The sequence below is a fragment of the Dasypus novemcinctus genome, chromosome 7 (genome assembly GCF_030445035.2).
Source record: "Dasypus novemcinctus isolate mDasNov1 chromosome 7, mDasNov1.1.hap2, whole genome shotgun sequence".
Taxonomy (NCBI): Eukaryota; Metazoa; Chordata; class Mammalia; order Cingulata; family Dasypodidae; genus Dasypus; species Dasypus novemcinctus.
The window spans coordinates 72,948,825-72,967,160 of record NC_080679.1 but is presented as its reverse complement, the minus strand read 5'-3'; the positions used below and the strand labels follow the sequence as shown (position 1 = coordinate 72,967,160).

The 18,336-nt window shown below is 37.3% G+C and overlaps 1 pseudogene; it reads right to left on the bottom strand.

Moving 5' to 3' along the window:
• Positions 1-9,757: 9,757 nt before the first annotated feature.
• Positions 9,758-11,031, bottom strand: LOC101413945 (tubulin alpha-1B chain pseudogene; annotated as a pseudogene).
• Positions 11,032-18,336: the final 7,305 nt, after the last annotated feature.

Below are 18,336 nucleotides of genomic sequence, written 5' to 3'. Positions count from 1 at the left end.
CATGTGGTAGGCAGGCACCCAACTGCTTGAGCCACATCTGCTTCCCCTCATTTTTCAATTAATTTGTGGCAGACACAGCTAGTTGCCTATCCAACATCTGTTCTCCTCTTCTTTTTTTTACTTCCAGAACCTTTTTCCCTGTTAACAATACTGAGCTTCCTAGATTGCTTTATTGTTAGGAATGGTGAATGTTATGTGAGTTGACATTACTTAGCGATGCCTCTAGAACTCTTAGAGAAGGGATGGATTCAGCTGACTTTACTTCCATTTTCCTTTGCCCTTTCTTTTTTTCTGCTTGGAATACAGACCTAATGTCTGGGAGTATACCAGAAATCTTGCAACTGTGAGAACAGAAGCCACACACTAAGGATAGAGAAGCTGGAAACTAGAAGAAGGCTGAGTTTTTAATGTTTTTTGGAGTAGCCACAACAGCACTAAACTGGCTATTAATGGACTTCATGCTACATGGGAAAATATATATCTATTATGTTAAGCCACTGAGATCAGGTTTCTGTTATGTGTACCTGAACACAACCCTAACTGATACATAATTCTATAGATTTACATGTCTGAAGCTCTTCAGTCTTTAGGCTGTGATTACAGCAGAAATGACCTTTCTTCTATAGAATTTGCATTAACTGACATCTGTCTTTTCTTCCTTGTTAGACAGGGACCAGTCAGGAGAGAGAAAAAACACCAACAGTTAGAACAAGGGGAAATTTAATATAAAGAATTGTTAACTAGTAAAAAGTGTCTATCTACTGAGAGGGGTAGTGTGTATTCTAAGGGGTACAGAAATAGCACTGGTAGGAAGCAGCTACTACCTTTAGTTGAGACAGAGAGAGAGAGAACAAGGATGAAACTTGGAAACTTAAGGAAGAGGGTATGACTGCCACAGGAACAGGCAGTCCACCTATGGTAAAGCAACTTGCCAGAGGGCCCGGGCCATAACTGAATCATGAGAATTGCTCATGTAAACACAACCAGGCCCCTTCTTGCAAACCAGTCCATAGGCTCCATATGGGAAACAGTACAGTAAGCTAGAAGAAAGGAAGGTCCCTCCTCCTGCTCTAACCTCAGTGTCCCTTCAGTGCCCTCTATTGGCAAAGCCTAACATTTTGCTTCATGTATACTGCTCTTTCAGTTCCTCAAACATGGCAACCTGTTCCTTCAGCTTGGAACACATTTCATATATCCACGTGGCTCACACCTTCATCCAGGTCTTTGCTCAAAGAGAGATCTCAAGAGAGATCTTCCTGGATCACTTACCTATCTTTTTCTTCATAGAACTTATTACTACCTGACATTATTTATTGTTTGTTTGTTTTTTGCTTTCTCATTAGAATATAAATCCATGAGGGCAGGGACTTTGTTTTGTTCATTGCTATAGCCACACAGTCTAAACAGGTTCTTAACCTTTTTTGTTCCATTGATCCCTTTGTGAGTCAGGTGAAAACCTTGGACCCCTTCTCAGAACGCAGAGGCAGATAGTTTTATGACACTCAACATCGGACATCAGAGAAAATAAAGATAGTAAGTTAATTTTTTTTCAATTCAAGCTCACAGATGCCCTGAAATCTTTGTCCGTGGACTCCTGATTAAAAGCCCCTGGTCTAGAACATACTTGGTCCATAGTAGGTACTTCACAAATTTTTCAGTCATTTGGAAAGGAAAAAAACTGTTAACTTTTTCTTCACACACTTCCATCCTATTTAGTATGTTATAATAAGCAGGAATTAATTTAACATGTAAAAAACACATATTAAGTAAATTTAATAATTCATAGTAAGTGATAACATTTATTGCATTATCCCATCTGTGGTGCTTGCATTAATTAAACCAAAGGGAAGCATTACTACAAATCAAATTTTAGTCTTAATGATGGGATTGGGTATTTGAGGCAATAACCCCATCCAATACTCTTCAAATAATATTCAAACTCAAATCTATCTATGGTAAAACTAACCCTATTTTAAACATCTACTCTGTGTTTGTGTGTGTACCTTCCTATCTGAAACCGGAGTTTCTTGCTTGCGATAGAAAAAAAGGTGTTATATTAATTCCAGTTTTTTAATTAAGACTATCAGTTACAAGTCCTTATTCTCCCTCAAGAAATTAAATCCATGTTTGGCAGACACAGATATGAGCCATCTTAAGTAATGCTTTATTTTCTCTCTGCTTTTGGATTATCATGACTGTAGAGGAATAACATCCTGGGCCATCCTTTACATTACTGATTTTAATCAATTATTCCATTTGTTTGTTCAGATCAGCATTCTCAGATTTTTCCTTACCTACCTTGTCCTTCTAGGATTTTTCTGATCCATACACTTTGATAAGGTTAGTTTTCTATATCATGTCCTAGGCCAGGAAACTTGGCTTAAAGTAGTAATGGCTATGTAGTTTTCAGGAGCAAAATTATAGTTTTCAGGAGCAAAACATCAAGGAAATATATTCTACAAAATGGGATCTGTAAGTTGAAGCCTCAAGGTTTGTTTATGGATTAAACAACTGCTTGCTGAATTTGCCTTCCTTGATTTGGACTAGAGACAAATAATAAGCGAGATGTGTAAGTTTTAAATGTAAAAACTTGTATTTGAACTTGAAGTTGAAATCATAATCATGCAAGCACCCATGACCAATAACTGTAGGAAACCAGGCAAAATACTTTTTAAAGTATTTTAAAAGGCTTTAGTTTAGAGTGTCCCGTTTTTTCATTGTGATGAGAACATTCCATCACACCTGTAGATATGTTACCTCACATGGCAGAAGGAACTGTACAGATGTGATTAAGTAAAGGATCATGGGATGGAGAGATTATCCTGGATTATCTGGGTTGGTACAATATAGTCACAAGGGTCCTTGCAAGTGGAGGTAGAAGAGTCAGAGAGAGAGAAGAAGATGTGACAATGGAAGCAGAGTCAGAGTGATGCAGTGTGAGAAATATTCAGCCAACTGTTACTGGCTTTGAAGATGGAAGGGGGGCGCAAGCCAAGGAATGTGAGCAGCCTCTAGAAGCTGGAAAAGGTAAGGAAGCCAATTTTCCCATAGAACCTCCAAAAGGAATGTGGACCTTCCAATACTTTGATTTTAGTCCACTAAGATTCATTTTCAGACATCTGATCCTAGAACTGGATGATAATAAATTTGTGTTGTTTTAAACCACCGAGCTTGTGGTAATTTGTGGCTGCAGCCACAGGAAAATAATAGTCAAACTCTTGTTTTATTCCAGGTACAGGACATTAATCTGAGAGTCTGAATCAGGAGATGGAATGGGGCCTTGATTTTGGGATTCATGTGACTGAGGTGCCCAATGTTATGTGGGCCCAATCATTCATTAAGGACCTTCATTTAGTACAAGGCCAGGAATATGAGCAGCAGGGACCTGCTCTACAAAATGATGGCATGCTCTGTATTATTCACGGTTCTAGAGTAACAGAAGCGACATGAGATATCTGTAAATATTATGAGATTTTATAAAATTATCTCGCATGACCATGAGGATGCAGAAGTCCAAATTCTACAGGGCAGGCTGCAAACCAGGGGCTCTGATGAAGGTCTTTGATGAGTTCCCAGGGGGGGCTGACTGTCCAAAATAGAGATGGCAATTCTCTCTCTGAATGCTGAAATCACTTTCCCTTTTAAGGCCTTCAACTGGTTGTATGAGACATTACTCATTGCTGATGACAGTGATTGTAGATGTAACCAGCCATCTATGCAGTCAACTCACTGATGGTTAAAACCCATGAAATGCCCTTGTATTATAATTAGCCCAGTGTGTGCTTGACCAAACAACTGGGCACCATTACCTGACCAAGATGACACAATAGCCTAACCATCACACTGTTTAAGAGCACAGTGCACATACTAGACAGGTGGCCAGCTCATAGGGCCAGGTTCATCATGGGCACCCAAAATCTGGGCATACAGAAAAAAAAAATCTATTAGTAGGTACCCAAGAGACTAAACAGAAGTTTACCAGATGAGAAAACTGATCTCTCTAGATAGGTAAATGCAAGAATGTAGTGCTTCCCAGTGCTCATGAATGTAAAGCAACAGAACTCTTTCTCAACCACCATGACTTCCAGAAGAAGAGGTAGGAATATATTTCCAGGTTGGGTTTTGTTGATTGAAAGTTGCTGTGGTAGTAGAAAACCATGCAGCCTGATAGCTAGAGGAGAGTCATCAATGAATAGTGTTGACTGGGAAGGGAACTGAAATAAAAGCCAGAGGACCATGAGCAGTGTCAGTTTAATGACAAGTCATTTTTCTTTGATAGCTTACTGGAGGGTAAAAGGCATGGGCTTCCATATTCACCCTTCTTGACCATACTGTGGTCCTGTCCAGGTGACACTAGGGCACAAGACAAGATATGTCCCTTTCTTTTCTTCCCTTACTGAACACACTGTAGTTAGATCGTTATCTTACTATTATTAGCCTATTCTCACTTAATCTATTTGTTTTCTCCTTTTCTTTCAGATTCATGTGTCATTCATCCATTCAATAAACACTTCATTTTATTGCATGCAATTGCGAGACTGCTTTCCTATGATTTTTTTTTGTCAAAAGTCCTACAATAAAATATATACTAATCAACATAAAATTAAAAGCCTTTTTCCCCCCTGCTTTTCCCCATGTTACTCTGCTCTTGAAACCCTCTGCTCTAGACTAAGTCTACTTCTCAACCTCCAAACAACCATTACCTAATAGCCTCTTTGTAACTCTGGCTGCTTTGCTCTAGCAAAGCTCACAGGAACCTCTGAGATGTTAGTTCTCTCTTGGCCATCTCAGCAAAGCATATGTTAACCAAATATAACTAACTGGATATTTGCTAATTTTATTCTCATAATATTATTTAAATGCTCATCTGTACATTTCCACAATTTTACAGTAAAGTTAATTAAAATTTCTATTAATATATACATTAAGCATTGGTAGTCCTTCTCAGTCCTCCTCTTATGTCCTTTAAGAATCCACCACCTACCACCAGGTCTTGAAGATGTTTTCCTGCATTTTCTTCTAGAAGCTTTATGATTCTTGCTTTTATACTTAGGTCTTTGATCCATTTTGAGTTAATTTTTGTAAAAGGTGTGAGATAGCTGTCCTCTTTCTTTCTTTTGGCTATGGATATCAAGTTCTCTCAGCACCATTCATTGTATGAACTGTTCTGCCCAAGCTAAGTGAGTCTGAGAGGCTTATCAAAAGTCACAGGAACCATAATGTGAGGGTCTGTTTCTGAACCATCATTTCTGTTCTACTGGTCTATATGTCTATCTTTATGCCAGTACTGTTACTGGATTTTGTCTAGGTTCTTGACTATGCTGCAGAAATGAATTTCAAGAGCATGTTGGGTGAGTTAGGCCAATAATTTATTAAAGTAGGAAGGGATGAGAAATGGGAGAAAAAAAAAACAGATCATAGGTCCCAGATAGAGAGGAAGGGGCTGAAAAGTGATAAAAGTGGGCTGATTCACAAACTACTATTCCCCATTATAGATTATAAATGCCCAGGTTTTACTTGCATGGCCATCATGGCAGGGGAAAAACAACAAGAGCAGGGTGCATAAGGCAGGAACAGGCACACAAACTGGCACTGGGACTGGTAGTGGGACATGGTGAAGGCAAGAGGCGGGGGCGAAAGGCGAGAGGGCATGTTTAGGCCTTGCACCTGCTTTTTGAACCATTAATTATTCTACCCCTTTGCTAATGGCAGAGAAGGAGTTCCAACTGTTTGCTGTTTTGATTGATTACCCAACCCATCAATCCCTCATGAGGGACAATAATAAAGTCCTTGGGGGAATATCTGGGGCTTCTCCTGGCTTCTGGAGGAAAGCTTGTTCTGAATGGTGGAATCTTGGGGCAGGGATCTTCCAGCAGCCATTTTGGGGGTATCAGCATCCATGTGGATTCTTGCCAGGTTCCAGGTTCATCTATTGATTCCCTATCTTAATAGCTGGTTTCAGTAGCATACTATTTCTACCACTGTAGCTAGGTAATATGATTTAAAGTCTGGGAGTGAGAGTCCTCTAACTTTGCTTTTCCTTTTTAAGATGTTTCTGGCTATTTGGAACCACTTACCCTTCCAAATAAGTTTGATAATAGTGTTTTCCATTTGTTTAAAAAGTGCTGGTAGAGTTTTTATCACAACTGCATTGAATCTGTATGTCAATTTGGGTAGAATTGACATCTTAATGATATTTAGTCTTCCAATCCATGAGTATCGAATGTTCTTCCAATTATTGGGTCTTTTTAAATTTAACAATGAATTGTAGTTTTCTGAATACAAGTGCTTTATATCTTTGGTTAAGTTTTTTCCTAAATATTTGATTCTTTTTGTTGCTATTGTAAATGGAATTTCCCCGCTGACTTCCTCCTCAGATTGTGTATTACTAGTGTCTTAAAAAATATCACTTTCAATCTATTGGTATCCTTGGGTCTAAGGTGAGTCTCTTGTAGACAGCATGTAAATGGCTCATATTTTCTTATCCATTCTGCCAGTCTGTGTCTTTTGATTGGGGAGTTTAATCCATTAACATTCAATGTTGGGAAGTGGATGTGGCTCAAGTGATTGGGCCTATTTACCATATGGGAGGCCCTAGGTTTGATTCCCAGGGCCTCCTGATGAAGGAAAGCTGGCCCATACCACAGAGAGCTGGTGGCCTATGCTGCAGAGAGCTTGGTTCAGCAAGGTGATGCAACAAAGGGAGACAAGCAGACACAGAAGAAAGTGCAGTGAATGGACACAGAGAGCAGACAGCAAACACAAGCAACAAGGAGGGGGGGAATAAATAAATAAAAATGTCTTTAAAAATTAAAAAAAATAAACTTACAGGGTAAAAGTTAAAAAAAAAAATTCAATGTTACCATAAAGGCTGTTCTTATTTCACCCATTTTGACCTTTGGCTTTATCTGTCATTTTATTTTCACCACTCTTTTGAGAATTTTATTTTTTTACTGGTATAATCTCCATTTCTAGACTCTCTTCCAAGCTTCTCTCTCCTGTCTTTTCTTTTCAGAAAAAACAAAGGCCAGTTATAAACTCTCTCAGTTTAGATAAAAGTGTGGAAATACAGAGTTGATGGTGACACATTATAGTGAGTAACAGCTGGTTTATAAATGGGAATGTGACTGGAAGGGGTAGTCTGGAGATGTAAGTGTCAATTAAAGGAAGGCTAGAGCCTAATCTAGGGACTGAATAACACAGTGAATCCAGAGATGGATGAGAATTGTAGGTGATTATGCAGGTGCAAGAGTGTCCTTCTGTGAACTAGAGCAGATGTATGTCACTATTGCAGCGTGGTGGGAATGTGGAGAAGCATGGGAAAAATATAACCGGAGTGACCTATGGACTGTGCTTACCAGCAATACTGTAATATCCATGAATCTGTGTCAAAGATGTACTGTGTTCTTGATGGGGGAGTTGAAAAAGTGTGCCAAATGTATGCTATAGACCCTGGTTGGTGGTAATAGTCTGTTGATATTATCTCACAATCTGTAACAAATATTCCACCAGTGTGGTGTGTTGATGAAGGGGTATTGTATGGGAATTCTACACATGTGCATGATTGTTTTGTAAGTTCACAACTTCTATAATAAAATATATTTTAAAAAAATAATATTTGGGTAGGTTGGGGGGAATATTTACTAAATGTAAGAGATGAACTATAGTTAGTAGTTAGATTTTAATGATATTCTTTTATAACTTGTAACAAATGTCTCACAACAATGCAAGGTGTTGGTGGTGGGCTGATGTATGGGACCGCTGAATGATGTTATACATCTTTGTTTCATAAGTTAACAAGTTTTACTACACACTTATTGTTTAGCATATATAAATGATATAAAAATAGTAATAGGGTGGGTTGGGGAAAAATACACCAAATGTAAGCTACTTTGACTAGTAGTAATATTTTGAGGATGCTCTTTCATCATTTGTTAATATTTCACAATTTTGGGGTGAGGTTTGAGAGTCCTGTATGAGGTTGTGCATGTTTGTCTAGTAAGTTCATAAATTTTACTATACACTTATTGTTTATGTATGTTTTTATATGAGTGATATACTTCAATAAATTTTTAAATAAAAAAAATAAATGCTCATCTGAACCCTATATTTCCTGGAAAATGTTAGTTAGATCTAGAGGCTTGGTCAGATTCAGTTTTGTTTATTTGTTTGAGACTCTTCACAGAGTGTACTTCTGATGTGTATCAGTTAGGAGGCGCATAATATCTCTGTCTTTTTTTCTGATATTAAAATTTAGCAGTACAATCAGCCTAATTCATCATTATAAGGTTCCCCATTAGCTTTTTACTTAATGCTTTTAGTGGTCATTGATTTATTGCCTAGATCCATTATTTCACTAGGATTGCAAAATGATGATGTTCTTTTCTTATCATTTCTTCATTTATTAGCTGGAATTATTCTATAAAGAAGAACTTTCCCTTATCAGTTATTTTTGTTGTCTTGTATTACAGTTAGTACAGAAAAACAGGATAAATGGTTATTTCCTTTCATTTACCAGTTTTTAGAATAATGAGTCATGTATAATTTTTAAACCTTCAGGAAATGAATACAGCATGATTCATCCTGTAGCTTTATGGTATAGAATAAGAGGAAATTTGGATGGGTTTCTGTCTTTGAAAGAAGCCTGGACTAGGTGATTTCTAAGATTCCTCTGAACTTCTTATAGCCCATAGTTTTTTCTCACCCATGAAAAACGTTTATGATTTACTTCTCAATTTTCAGAAAGAAAGAATTAATTAATACACTCCAATATCTTTAGAGGGCAGACATTCTTTTAACATATAGGAAACTTTATTTGCCAAAGAATTTGCAATAATTTTGTGGATTTGTCTCAAAGGTTCTAGATAATTAGATAATTTTTTTCAAGGGCTACATAATTATCTTTCTAAATTTTTTTTTTCTAAAATTTAAGACTTACAGAAAAGTTTCAAGAACAATGAAGAGAAAGAAAATTCCTGTTTACATTTTATCCTGATTCACCAATTTTAAACATTTTCCATACATGCTTTCTCTTTCTTACCATCCCTCCCTTCTTTCCTCCCTTCTTCTGTCTCTCTTTCTGTCTCTATATATACTCATGCAGTGTGTGTGTGTGTGCTTGTACGGTATTGGCTATAGACATAGACATATATGTCGATATATGTTGACTTTCTATCATCTATTATCTATCTACACACAGACGTATACATGTTGTGATTTATTTTTTCTAAACCATTTGAGAAGAGGTTGCATGTGTCATGGCCCTCTACTCCTCAGTATTTCTGTGAATGTTTCCTGAAGAGAAGAATATTCTATTACATAGCCACAATATAGTTATATCAAATTCATGAAATTTAACATTGATACAAGTACTTCTTTTATCCAATCTATAGTCTATATTTCAACTTCATCAATAGTCCCAATAAGGTCCCTTATAGAATTTTCCCCTCAGTCCAGAATCACATATTGCATTTAGTTATTATATCTCTTTATTCTGCTATAATCTAGAACATTTCCTTAGCCTTTCTTTGTCTCTTATGATTTTTTAAAAAAACATAGGTGACATGCATTTTTTTTTTCACTTTTCTTAAAGCCTTTACTGAGACATGATTGAAAACTTTATAGATACACATGGAAAAACAAGACATATTCACAATCAAGTGTAGACAAGCTAACCAGAGAACTTAAATGCCTTGTCAGCTAATGGAGTAGCTGAAGTACTGGGAGTGAGACATGCTGTGGGGCTGAGAAATGGGTTCTAATATTCTTCTTCTTCCTCACCCTCTCCTTCAACAGAATATACACTAACCTCCTCATAATCCTTCTCAAGGGCAGCCAAGTCCTCACAGGCTTCAGAAAACTCTCCTTCCTCTATCTCTTCACCCATGTACCAGTGAACAAAGGCACGCTTGGCATATATCAGGTCAAACTTGTGGTCAAGGAGAGCCCAGGCCTCGGCAATGGCTGTAGGGTTGCTCCGCATATACACAGCTCACTGGACCTTGGCCAGATCTCCACCAGGTACCACAGTGGGAGGCTGGTAATTAATGCGACCTTGAAGCCAGTGGGACACCAATCCACAAACTGAATGCTACACTTTGTCTTGATGGTGGCACTAGCAGCATTGATGTCTTTGGGAACCATGTTGCCACAGTACAACAGGCAGCAAGGCATGTATTTACCATGGCAAGGGTCTCATTTCACCATCTGCTTGGCTGATTCAAAGCAAGCATTAGTAGGCTCTGGTACAGGAAACTGTTCATAATAGACTTTCTCAGCAGAGATGACAGGGGCATATGTGGTCAGAGGAAAGTGGATGCGAGGATAGGACATGAGGTTGGTCTGGAATTCTGTCAGATCTACATTCAGGGCACTATCAAACCTGAGTGAAGTAGTGATGGAGGACACAATTTGGCTAATAAGGCAGTTAAGTTTGATGTGGGTTGGGTGATCAATATCAAGATTTCCATGACAGATATCATAGATGGCCTCATTGTCTACCTTGAAGGCACAATCTGAGTGCTCCAGGGTGGTGTGGGTGGTGAGGATGGAGTTGTAGGGCTCGACCACAGCTGTGGAGACCTGGGGGACTGGATAAATGGAGAACTCCAACTTGGACTTCTTGCCATAATCAACAGAAAGGCTTTCTATCAGCAGGGAGGTAAACCCAGAACTGGTTCCCCCATCAAAGCTGTGGAAAACCAGGTAGTCCTGAAGACTAGTGCACTGGTTGGCCAGTTTGCGATTCTGTCCAGAACCAGGTCGAGGATCTCCTTGCCAATGGTGTAATGCCCGCGGGCATAGTTAAGGGCAGTATCTTCTTTACCTGTGATGAGCTGCTCAGGGTAGAAGAGCTGGTGCTAGGTGCCAGTGTGAACTTCATCAATGACCGTGGGTTCCAGGTCTACAAACACTGCTCTGGACACATGTTTGCCAGTGCTGGTCTCACTGAAGAAGGTGTTGAAGGAGTCATCTCCTCCCCCAATGGTCTTGTCACTTGGCATCTGGCCATCAGGCTGTATGCCATGTTCTAGGCAGTAGAGCTTCCAGCAGGCATTGCCAGTCTGGACACCAGCCTGGCCAATGTGGATGGAGATGCCTCATGCATGGTAGCTATGGGATGGAAGGCAAAGATGACAGAAGCAGACACGGGTCCGGGTTACCGTCCCTGACAAGCTAAGAATCAGGTAAGTAATGCACCCTGTATTCTTTTTCACTATTGTAATCATATACATTGCTCAGTTCTCAGTTGCAAATAATAGATTTAAGCAGGAAAGAGATTACTGAAAAGATATTCAGGAGGACCTAGAACCTACTGTAGGCCTGGAAAACCAGATTCAGAAATGGTCAGGATCAAGAGAAATTAGACTGTTGATAGGACCACATCCAAAACCATGTTTCCAAAGCAGAGAAGTGAGGACATCTCTACCACTACCATGATGCTACAGCTTGCGACACTATTGTCACCTCCAGAAATGCTGCCACAGCCTCCATAACTCACTATCAGAGTGTATATTCACTCTGCTTCTTTTGGCAGTTAGCTCTAGTTTAAATCTGGATTAGATATATCTGACTGGATAAAGCCCATGTCATGTGACCACATCTTAGCTGCAAAAGAGGTTGGGATAATAATTTTAACTACTACCAGCCATTTCCCTTTTCTGTGGTGAGAGGCGGGTGCTGTCTTCCACCAAGATAGTGATAAGAGGAATTTCCTGTATTTAGGAAAGGGATTCAGAATGTTGGCAGTCAAAAACCCCAATCATCCAATTAAACAATCATCCAATTAAACAGAGATGCTATTTATACCAGCAATTTGTTTACATAAAAATTTGTTTCCCTATTAATGGACTTTATATGTCCATTTTCACAATTACATATGTTTGTGGACATGTGTAATTTGGTGGGAGAATACATGTTTTCTTCTAATTAGAATTTTTTGTGTAATAAGCAAATTTGTTAATTATATTGGTAGGAAAATATCATATTTTAAATCTCCATTTTCAAAGAGAAAAGCATTGTTTCAGCAAATGTAGGCTAACAGTTAAATATACACTTTTTAAATTACAAATTTAATGAGAAACCCTGAATAAAAACAATATATATATTTATCAGAAAGGTGTTTAATTAATAGATATTTGCCTGTTTAAAGATGGAAGGATGTATGCAATCTAAAACTTCTTTTAAAAAAATAATTAAGAAAATAGATGGAAGGAGGAAGATGTTTATATGACAAACACAAGTCCAATCAAAATATGGCTAACATAAATAATTCCTTGAAAGTAATAACAGTGAATGTCAAAGGATTAAACTCACCTATCAAAAGATTCAGACTGGGACATTGGATAAGGAAATATGACCCATCTATATGCTGTCTACAAGAAACACATCTTAGACCCAGGGATTCATGGAGGCTGAAAGTGAATGGTTGGAAAAAAATCTTACAAGCAAACAATAACCGAAAAAAGGCAGGAGTAGCTGTATTAATATCAGACAAAATAGACTTTAAATGTAAAACAATTGTGAGAGACAAAGAAGGATACTACATATTAGTGAAAGGGACAATCTCTCAAGAAGAACAAACAATCATAAATATTTATGCTCCTAACAAGGGAGCCTCCAAATACATGAGGCAAACACTGGAAAAACTAAGTGAAAGAATAGACGCCTCTACAATTATAGTGGGGGAATTTAATACACCACTACCAACTTTGGACAGAACATCTCAAAAGAGAATCACTAAAGAAACAAAATATTTGAACAGTATATTAGAGGAGCTGGATCTAATAGACATATACAGATCATTACACCCGAATACAGAAGGATATACATTTTTCTCAAGTGCACATGGATCATTCTGCAAGATAGACCATATGCTAGGCCACAAAGAAAGGCTCAATGAATTCAGAAAGATTGAAATCATACAAAATAATATCTCTGACCACAGTCGCATGAAGCTGCAAATCTGCAAGGGCCAGAGGCCCAGATTTCAAACCAAGATATGGAAATTAAACAGTACACTCTTAGGAAAACAGTGGGTCAAAGAGGAAATCTCAAAAGAAATTAATAACTACCTTGAAACTAGTGATAATGATAATACAACATACCAAAATTTATGAGATGCAGCAAAAGCAGTACTGGGAGGGAAATTTATAGCCATAAATTCATAAATCAACAAAGAAGAGCAAAAATTGAAGAACTAACTGTACATTTGGAAGAATTAGTAAAAAAACAACAAAGTAACCCCACAGGAAGAAGAAAGAAAGAAATAACAAAGATAAGAGCAGAAGTAAATGAAATAGAAAATAAGAAAGCACTTGAAAAGATAAACAAGACCAAGAACTGGTTCTTCGAGAAGATCAATAAATTTGACAAACCCTTAGCGAGACTAACAAAGAAAAAAAGAGAGAAGATGCAAATACACAAAATAAGAAAGGAGATATCACCACTGACCCCACAGAAATAAAGACTATCATAAGAGGATACTTTGAAAAACTATATTCCAACAAAAATGACAATTCAGAGGAAATGGACAAATTCCTAGAAACACATAAGCAGCCTATATTGACAAAAGAAGAAATTGATGATCTCAACAAACCAATCACAAGTAAAGAGATAGGATCAGTCATTAAAAACCTCCCAACTAAGAAGAGCCCAGGGCCAGACAGCTTCACAGGTGAATTCTACAAAACATTCTGGAAAGAACTAACACCAATCCTGCTGAAACTCTTCCAAAAAATTGAAACAGAAGGAACATTACCGAACTCATTCTATGATGCCAACATTACCCTAGTGCCAAAGCCAAATAAAGACACCACAAGAAAGGAAGATTACAGATCAATTTCTCTAATGAACCTAGATGCAAAAATCCTCAACAAAATACTTGCTAACCATATTCAACAACACATTAAACGAATTATATACCATGACCAAGTGGGATATATTCTGGGTATGCAAGGATGGCTCAACATAAGTAAAATCAATCAATGTAATACACCATATAAACAGATGGAAGGAAAAAAATCACATGATTATATCTATAGATGCAGAAAAAGCATTTGACAAAATACAGCACCCTTTCTTGATAAAAACACTCCAAAAGATCGGAATACAATGAAATTTTTTGAACATGATAAAGAGTATATATGAAAAACCCACAGCCAACATCTTTCACAATGGTGAAATCCTAAAATCCTTCCCTCTAAGATCAGGAACAAGACAAGGATGCCCACTCTCTCCCCTTCTATTTAACATTGTCTTAGAAGTACTTGCTCGAGCACTGAGGCAAGAACCAGATATAAAAGGCATTCAAATTGGAAAGGAAGAAGTCAAAATTTCATTATTTGCAGATGACATGATCGAATACATAGAAAACCCTGAGAGGTCTACAACAAAACTTCTAGAACTCATAAATGAGTTTAGTAAAGTCACAGGTTATAAGATCAATGTGCAAAAATCAGTAGCATTTCTGTACACCAATAATGAGCAAGCTCAGGAGGAAATCAAGAAACAAATAACCATTTACAGTAGTAAATAAAAAAATCAAATACCTAGGAATAAATTTAACTAAAGATGTAAAAACTTATACACAGAGAACTACACAAGATTGTTCAAAGAAATCAAAGAAGACCTAAATAAATGGAAGAATATTCCCTATTCATGGATAGGAAGACTAAATATTATTAAGATGTCTATCCTACCAAAACTGATCTACACATTCAATGCAATCCCAATAAACATCAACACAGCATTTTTTAAGGAACTAGAAAAACTAACTATGAAATTTATTTGGAAAGGAAAGAGGCCCTGAATAGCCAAAGACATATTGAAAAAGAAAAATGAAATTGGAGGAATCACACTACCTGACTTCAAAACATACTACAAAGCTACAGTAGTGAAAATAGCATGGTATTGGCATAAGGAGACACACAGACCAATGGAACAGAATTGAGAGTTCTGCTATAGATCCTCATATATATAGCCATATAATATTTGATAAAGCCACCAAACCCTCTCAACTGGGAGAGAATGGCCTATTCAATAAATGGTGCCTGGAGAACTGGATATCCATATGTAAAAGAATGAAAGAGGATTACCATCTCACATCTTATACAAAAATCAACTCAAGATGGATCAAAGACCTAAATGTAAGAGCCAAGACCATAAAGACTTCGGAAAGCAGTGTAGGTAAGCATATACAAGACCTTGTAATAGGAAATGGCTTCATGAACTTCACACCAAAAGCACGAGCAGCAAAGGAACAAATAGATAAATGGGACCTCATCAAAATTAAAGCCTTCTGCACCTCAAAGGAGTTTGTCAAGAAAGTGAAAAGGGAGCCTACACAATGCAAGAAAATATTTGGTAACCATATATCGGATAGAAGACTTATAACTTGCATATATAAAGAACTCCTATATCTTGAAAATAAAAAGATAACCCATTTAAAAAATGGGAAAAATATTTAAGCAGACACTTCTCCAAAGAAGAAATACAAATGGCTAAAAAGCACATGAAAAAATGCTCCAAATCTCTAGCTATCAGGGAAATGCAAATCAAAACTACAGTGAGATACCGTCTTACTCCCTTAAGATTGGCAGCTATGAAAAAAACAGAAGACTACAAATGCTGGAGAGGATGTGGAGGAATGGGAACACTCATCCACTGCTGGTGGGAATGCAGAAGGATCCAACCATTCTGGAGGACAGTTTGGCGGTTTCTCAAAAAACTAACCATAGATTTGCCATATGACCCAGCAATTCCACTGCTGGGTATATACCCAGCAGAATTGAAAACAAGGACACAAACCGATATATGCACAGCAATGTTCATAGCAGCATTGTTCACTATCGCCAAAAGTTGGAATCAACCCAATGCCCATCAACAGATGAGTGGATCAATAAAATGTGGTATATACATACAATGGAATACTACTCGGCTTTAAGAACAAATACATTACAAACACACGTGATAACATGGATGAATCTTGAGAACCTTATGTTGAGTGAAGCAATACTACATGACCTCAATGATATGAAATAAGTAAACCACGCTGCCTCAGAGAGCTAGAGACTGGATGATAGGAAGAATGTAAGCTGACATCTACATGGGTGAAATCTATGATAAGCTGGAGGTAAGTATGTGTACAAGGAAGGGATAAAATGGGGGCATAGGGTTACCTTTGGGTGGGGCTTTGCGGGCTTGAGGGGGACTAAGGATGGGAGGATGGGTAATATTGCCCAAGAAATTGGGGGGAGGGTGGGGCAAAAAAAAAGAAAAGAAAAGGAAAAAAAAAAAACTTCTTAAAAAAAAATTAAAAAAATAAATGGAAGGAGGTAAATCAATTAGTAGACATAATTTAGTGTAAACCCCTAGGACAATGATTTCACGTTACTATTCACTATTTTTTTTTTAAGATTTTTTTCTTTTTCTTTTTCTCTCCCCTTCCCCCCCGCCCCCCGCCCCAAATTGTTGGCTCTCTATGTCCATTTGCTGTGTGTTCTTCCTTGTCTGCTCACATTTTTGTCAGTGACACCAGGAATCTGTCTCATTGTTGCGTCATCTTGCTGTGTCACCTCTCCATGTGTGCGGCGCCACTCCTGCGCAGGCTGCGCTTTTTTCGCACAGGGCATCTCTCCTTATGGGGTGCATTCCTTGCGCGTGGGGCTCCCCTATGCAGGGGACACCCCTGCATGGCAGGGCACTCCTTGTGCACATCAGCACTGCACATGGGCCAGCTCACCACACAGGTTAGGAGGCCCAGAGTTTTAACCCTGAAACTTCCACGAGGTAGATGGCCTCTCTATCAGTTGAGCCATATCTACTTCCTCTATTCACTCTTAAGTACAGTGTCTTTACTTAGCAAGTCACCCTTATTCCTCCCCTTCTCATTTTATCACACTTTTACTACTCATTTAATCCATTCTGAAATAATTTTTAATTAAATCAATGAAAATAAAGCTTGTACAAATTCCACATGAAAATGAGATTACTTGTGAATATTTTGATGAGTAAATTAAAGATTTATTTAATGGCAATAGTTCAGCATTCTTCCATTAAATTATATCTTCAAAAATTGCTTTTAATTTCATTCTTTTGAAAACAATTGATGTTATGATTTATATTTTTCTCAGCTGTTACTTTTCAGAGTTGAAACGAGCAGTTCCTTGTGCTTTCTGTTGGCTTTCTTTCTTTCCTAATTCTATAAACAATACATATATGATAAATATTCAAGCAAAATTTCTAGGAAACTTGAGTGATGGCATCAACCTAAATACATATTTCTCAACACATCCTCTAATAAAGTATACTAATTAACAAGAAGAACAAATACAAACACACAAATACCACACTTTCTGCATAGTAAGAAGACAAAGAACTACAAAATCTTCAAATTACCTATAAGTAAAAAATAAACACCAACTTCAAGTAGAGCTATTTCTCAAATTTCTGCTCATTGTTGCTAGATGATAGCTCTGACAATAAAAGGCTAAATACAGTAGTATAAAGCATTAAACAAGATATAAGTACTAAGTGAAGCAGTAAAAAAATATACAGACTTTCCTAAATACTAAAAAGTTTTTTAAAAATACAAAAGAGTAAAGAAAATGCTTAATATAAAAAACACCAACTATAACATAATATAGTAATTAAAGTATGAAAAAGTTCAGACTCAACAATAGCAATGAATATGAATGGACTTGACTCACCTATTAAAGGGAAAAAATTTCAGTTTATCTCAAAAGGGAAATTCAACTCTGTACTGTCTATAGGAAACACATCTACAATAAAGTGATACAGAAAAGCTAAAAATGAAGAAATTGGCAAAGATATACCAGGTAAATGCAAACAATAAGGAAGTTGGGATTGAGACAAAGTAAAATTCAAATTTTAAAATGGCCAAAATAGAACTAAAAGGTCATTTTTAGTGCTGAAAGTCACAATTCACAATGAATAAAGTTCTGAATCTACAACTACCAAATAACACAGGAACCACCTTATAAGGGTGAAACTGCACAAAACAATAGTAAAAATTAAAGAATACTCTAATAACAAAAGACTTTAACAAAATGTTCTTGGTACAATATGGATCAAGGGTGCCAAAAAATAGTATATAGAAAACTTGAAGATACTCACTAAGGTCAATCTTATGACTCTACATTGCACTTTACCATGCAGTGATAGAGAATACATTTTCTTATGTACATATTAGACACACAGAAAAATGGATCATGGGAAGTGGATGTAACTCAAGTAATTGGACTCCCATCTACCACGTAGGAAGTCCGGGGTTTGATGCCCACAGCCTCCTGGTGAAAGGCAAGCTGGCCCATGTGG